The sequence below is a fragment of the Meleagris gallopavo genome, chromosome 10 (genome assembly GCF_000146605.3).
Source record: "Meleagris gallopavo isolate NT-WF06-2002-E0010 breed Aviagen turkey brand Nicholas breeding stock chromosome 10, Turkey_5.1, whole genome shotgun sequence".
Taxonomy (NCBI): Eukaryota; Metazoa; Chordata; class Aves; order Galliformes; family Phasianidae; genus Meleagris; species Meleagris gallopavo.
In genome coordinates this window covers 2016824-2022810 of record NC_015020.2, presented here as the reverse complement: position 1 = coordinate 2022810, position 5987 = coordinate 2016824, and the positions used below count along the sequence as shown (strand labels likewise).

General features: G+C 39.7%; 1 long non-coding RNA gene across 3 annotated transcripts in view; it reads right to left on the bottom strand.

Annotated features, from left to right (window-relative positions):
* The window catches only part of LOC104912241, an 11869-nt gene that overhangs the window by 4179 nt on the left and 1703 nt on the right, over positions 1-5987 (bottom strand). The window contains exons 1-3 of one of the 3 annotated variants that reach the window (XR_794491.3): positions 5835-5979; positions 5607-5698; positions 1688-1794 (exon numbers count right to left, since the gene is read on the bottom strand). This is a non-coding gene — a long non-coding RNA (uncharacterized LOC104912241). Of the gene's footprint in view, positions 1-1687; positions 1795-5606; positions 5980-5987 lie in introns of those variants that run through there. The other 2 variants (XR_794490.3, XR_794489.2) reach the window with 2 other exon arrangements.

Genomic DNA, 5987 nt, shown 5'->3' with positions numbered 1-5987 from the left:
AAAAAAAAAAAGTAAATTGAATTCATCCATCCAAATTCTTTATGCTTTTTCTGTCTCATTAGCTTAATGGCCCAAACAAATGATAAATGCTGTAATATTGCTATATTTTAAGTGCATGTTAAAAAGTGGAAACACATTGTTTGAGAAACTGCTTTGTTCTTGTTCATTGTCATCAGTGGCCCATGTATTTTGATTCTTATGAGGTAATGACATAATAACAAAGGTTATTTTCAAGTCTTACTACAGATCTTTTGCTCAGCTTATTTCTGTGGGAGCTAACTGCATCTGCTGAGATAATGCACCAGATGTTATTCAGGGAATGACTATAAATTTGAAGTAATATCTGTAGAATAATCTATTTTCCAAATGCAAATTGCTTTCTCTCAATGCCCTTTTCTTCCCAGCATAACTACCCTGTAAAACTCCACTTTTCTAGTATGTAATTCCTTCACACTGCAAAGCACAAACAGAGAATTTCAGTGGTATCTGTCTGTTGTCCCCTTTTCAGTCCATGAAAAATTTCTTTAATACACCTTGGCAAATATATATTCTACTTCTGCAAACATTCATAAAGAAGAAGAACCCAGATTTTCATCAGTATCTCTTACTGGTTGAAGACAGAACAGTTTTTGCTATAACTCACAGCAACCGTCTTTCGTACAACAGTTCAGATGTAACAGAACTTTGTTTGACTCCATCACCCTTCCAAAAACTCATCTTGTCTGGAAGTGATCTTTTATATGCACCACAGAAAATGCACTGAAGAGTCTTTTATTAATGTTAACACTTCTGTCTTCCTTTATTAACCCCAGCCTACCTGTGACAGTGATTATTTTGTGTGTTAATGCCTTGCCTAGTCCAAAAGGGACTCGATTCTGACCATGCAGAAGTAACATAACAACACCAACAAGATTTTATTTATGTCTGTGTGACAACACTAGGCTCAGGCAAGGAGAGGAGCTGAAGAGAAGATGTACTTCTAGATATTCTAGAGAAGAAGACTTCTACATTTAGATATAAAAAGTTAAAGTACCACTCTGTTTCTTTGCAAATCTATTGAAGTGTTAGCTTAGTGCTTCTCACAGTGCTTGTAAAGTCAGTGCTTGTGGTATGCTGTCCTCTATTTCATTTCCAACGTATCAACTACTGGAAATACATCTCATACAGTAGGACTTCTGGTACTGAAGTGTGGACTTGCACAGTCACTGAGAAGAAATTTTCCACAAGAGAACAAGGCATTTGATGTATAAGATTCTTCACCACAGTGCTTCAATGAGATTTAAAACACATCTCCACCTTTACTCTTTTCTCTAGGGTTATCTTTTCATTTTCTTGAAAGTAACACAGTTTTCAGTGATTTTTTAAAGTCTACTATCAATAAAGAGTGACTGCATTAATATATCAGGTTACTCAGAAATACCAACCTCATAAGGTTGCCTACAAAATCAGACAGACAAAATACACCTTAATTAAAATTTTCTATACAAAGCGAAAATTTTGTAGCATTCTATATAGCACAGATAATAGCAACTGTGAAGATGTGACAGAATAGACTTAAATTTTCCAAGAACAGGATGTAGCTAGGCTGCTAATCCCTAGAAAAGTTCATGTTCCCATATCCAAAGTGCTGTTTACCCCTTTCAGGTATGTGTGTCTAGCTAATTCTAGTGAGCTCACGTGAACTTACAGGCGTTGCAGTTAATATCTTCTGAAAGGAGTGGAGAAACATCACTGGTCTTTTCATCACTGGTCTTTGCCATCTCAGAAGACTGGTGTCTGAATGATACTTATAACCTGAAAAAAAACCACATCAACACTTTTTGTCCTTTACTGCCAAATGACAGGGTAAATTCAAGACATAAGAAATCCACGGGCCCCAATGGGATTCATCCCAACATTCTGAAAGAACTGGCTCACGTCATAACAAGACCTCTCTCAATTGTTTTTCAATGGTATTGGGAAACTGGAGAGATCCCCATTGAGTGGAAGCTGTCAAACATCACAGTTTTCAAGTAGGGCAAGAAAGAAGACCCTAGAAGTAGCAGGCACACTTCAGTGGCTGATAAAATGATGGAGAAGACTATTCTAGGGGGTACTAAAAAACACTTGGAAGGCAATGCAGTCCCTGGTCATAGCCAGCATGGGTTGATGAGGGGAAAGTACTGATTAACTAAATTTTTCCTTCTGTGACAACGTTATCCACGTACTGGACAAAGGGAAGTCAGTTGTTGCAGTCTTTTTGTATTTTAGCAAAACTTTGGATACTTTTTATCACAGTACCCTTCTGGGCCAAATAGCGTACACCTAGATACACACATAAGCTAATGTGTGAGCCATCAGTCAGGCTCAAAGGGTTACAGTAAGTGGGGTTACACCAGGCTGGTGGCCAGCCACTACTAGGGCTCCATAGGACTGCATTTTAAGGCCAGTCCTCTGATGTTTTTATACATGATGTGAATGCAGGACTAGAACGCATACTAAATACATTTATTGACAGTACTAAACTGAGAGGACCTGCTAACTCCCTTGAGGATAGAGAGGCCTTCCAGAGGGGTCTTGATAAATTAGAGGGCTGGGCTATCACCAACCATACGACAATTGAGCATGTTGTGGATGCTGCACATGGAATGAGGCAACCCTAGAGGGCAAGGTGTGTGAGGAGGGCTGAGGTCCCTCGGTTGGTTCAGCAGAGCAGAGGGGGCTGAGGGGAGGCATCATGGAGGCTGCAGCTCCCACAGGGAATGGACAAGGACAACTCTACCAGACATATGGTTTAATTTTTAGATACTTATGTGTGAAGCCAGCAGTTGGATTCAGTTGGACTTGCAAATCCCTTCTAGCTCAGGATATTCCATGATTCTAAGTAAGCACACAGTCATTTCTTTGCATTTCTCTGATTTATTTTTCCCTCCAGAAATAAATTATGAAAGTTCCAATTCATTCCCTAAAAGTGAAATGCTGGTAAATTCCAAAAATAAACTCCTCTGCAAGAAAAGAAAAAGTCTCCGGCTGTAATTCCATTCAAGTGAATCATATCTCCATTTAAGTAAAAGCATATAGGTCGAAATATGTTTATGAAGCAAAACTCTAAACACAGCACATTTGTTTCTATACTGAGCAAACACACGACTTATTTAGATAAGTAGTCCAATTTGTGGATGCACTCAAATAGCAACAAAAAATAAAACCAGGGAATATGTGACTCGTTGTTTTCAAAGCAAAATACAAACACTTGGACATAGGCAATTAAGCATTTGCTATGTTTTCTAGATGAATATGCAAATTTGACATTCAAATCAACGTCTAAAAATAATCTCACCCATTCAAAAAACACCAAGATCATAAGGAGTGCAAAGTGTGAGCCTTTTTGCTTTAATTACTTTGCCATAATATCAGCTAAGGGCAAGGCACTTCAGTGGGTTATCATTTTGCTCCTCCCAACTGTTTCAAAAGTCAAGTAGAGTTTCCCTTGACAAAACATGTAGAAAATGGAATTTTTAGATGGAGAATTTACAGGAGCCCAGCATGCAGAGAATCCATTAAAGGTAGGAGGAAGAAGCTACTGTAAGAAGGTGACAGCATTGTTTGCATAATACTTTGTTCCTGTTGCAAATTAACAATAACTGCTGAACTGGTTTAATAAATTGCATGCATTGTCAGTAGCTAAAAAGAAACATGGAACCAGTTCTGGAAAAAAAGAGAGTGAAAAATATGGGTATATGAAGTAAAAAAGTGTTATGGGATATGCTATTAAGATGTGTATTTACCAATACATAGACACACCACTACTTAATGTTGATTTACAAGAAAAAGGAGTCTGATGACCTCTAATTCACTGCCACTTGGCAGAGGCAATGCACCTCCTCTATCTCACATAATGATGTGCAGCTCCTAAGGTGAAACTAGGCTCCAAGTTTGGATTTTGCACTGCCGGTTCATGTTCTTGCCCCATTCCAGTACAGTTAGTGCCATGGTTCTGCTGTTTGCAATTTCAGTATTCTGACCTATGGTGAGATTTTGTAATATTTTATTACTATCACTGAACAAAAAGCAACAAAGTCCTCTACAAGACTTCAAGTCTGCACCATTTCAAGGTCTAGAACAGAACTGTGGTGGCAATTAGATCTTGGAATGGACATCAGTGGAAGATTTATGTTGTTACTCCAAGATAGTATTCTTTTAGCTTTTAGGTATTTAACAAATATACAGAGTGAATAATATCAGAATATCCTTATTAGATTTAAAGCAGGAAAAGGACCAGAAGAAGTGATATGAGTTAAGTAAACACGACTGTACTGCTCTAAATTAACAGGAAGGGAAATAATGCACACTGAAATATAGATCAGACTGTGTCCACTGTGCATCTAGGTGCTATGAAATGAAAGCTAAACTTAACTATGAACGGTCTGTGCCAAAGTCCAGTAAAGCCAACCTTCCCTTTTTTAGAGGGGACAGAGTTGGTAAGACTCAAAATCAAATTCCCCTTCTTTGGTTTAAACTGCCTTTGGTGTGAAATGACTGCAGAACTAATTCAGTGTGGGACATCAATACAGCTAGAGTGAAAACTAGAGAGGAGCAGAAAAACACTAGCACATCAGCAAATCTCTTTATATATGTGCGTGTGTGTTTATGTATACATGCATGTAAATATATGAGGATCCACCAGATCTTACTAGCATTTGCAGTAGCAAACGCTGTCATGAAGATACTGCTGTCTCCACACACCCCAGCATGTTGATCTATCCCAGTTGTGCTACGTCTGTCTTCTGTTTTCTCTATGATTTTATCAGTTCTAGAAAATGAACAGGACTATTACAGAGTACCTTGAATCCCAAAGTCTATCGAATAGTCATTGCAGGCTTTGATGTACAGCAGACTTTGTGAAGAAACACTTACCTTTACATAAACAGGCTGACCTTTCTAACTGGCATTTTGTCAGGACTGGCTGAAGGTGGAGGGGGAGAGAAGAGGGGGAGAGCAGTCTGTACTACTTGTTGCTGCAAGAGATAGCATACTCCAAGGCAACGAGGCAAGATGGTATGCTTTTCATTTTTATAACTGCATAATGAATCATGCACATGCCTACATATTTAACAGCTACTACACTTGAAATGGGCACTTCTTTTTTCTCCACTATCAACAACATCTTTCCTCTACTCCTATTTTCCCCTCCTCCCTGAAGAAAATAAGAAAGCAAGGCAGGGTAAGTCATTACTAAGAGAAAATGACTCCACAGTTCTTTAGTTTAAAAATGACTTAAAGGTGTGTGTGGGGGGGATGCGGGTGGGGGCAAAACAATGTGATGCAACTGGGCTTCTGCAACATCTCACAAAAAGATTTTGGAAGCATAAAACTGCCAGGCTGACACGTGCACACAAACATTTCACCCTAGTGCACAGTGAGATGAGTGAGAGAAGACAAAAGCCTTCTTCATCAAGAAGGTCAACAGAAATTACAGTCTTGTGAAGAGTGCATGTCACACAATGGGCAAGTGCTGCTGTCATACTGTCTGCCACCCCATCTTGCCCAACGTATACATCACATGGTCTACGTGATCACTTTGCTTACTGATCTTGGGAGGCACAGTGCAAACGTGACCAGCTTACCCTGCTCTCATGTTGGGATGCCAAAGCCCCTTGTTGATCTGCAGCCTGTCAGATTTCGATTTATTAACACCAAGCTCTCAGGCTAATCGTACCTACGGAAAGAGGTGTTTATTAGCCATAAACACGTCTGCTTACAGCATACATATGCAGGAAAGTGACAGAGCCAGAGAGGTTGCAAGGAGGATCATGCTCCACGAACGCTGACGCTGCCTCCCCTCCCATACATACCCCTTGAAATTCAGCACACATTCTGGAGCCACTATGTGAGGAAAAGGGAGATTTTTTTCCACCAAGCCAGATCGTGATTTCCATACAGAGAGCCGAGAAGCGCCAAGAAAGGGGGGAGCGAATAGGGATGCTTCCCTTAGGCAGGGCGGGGGG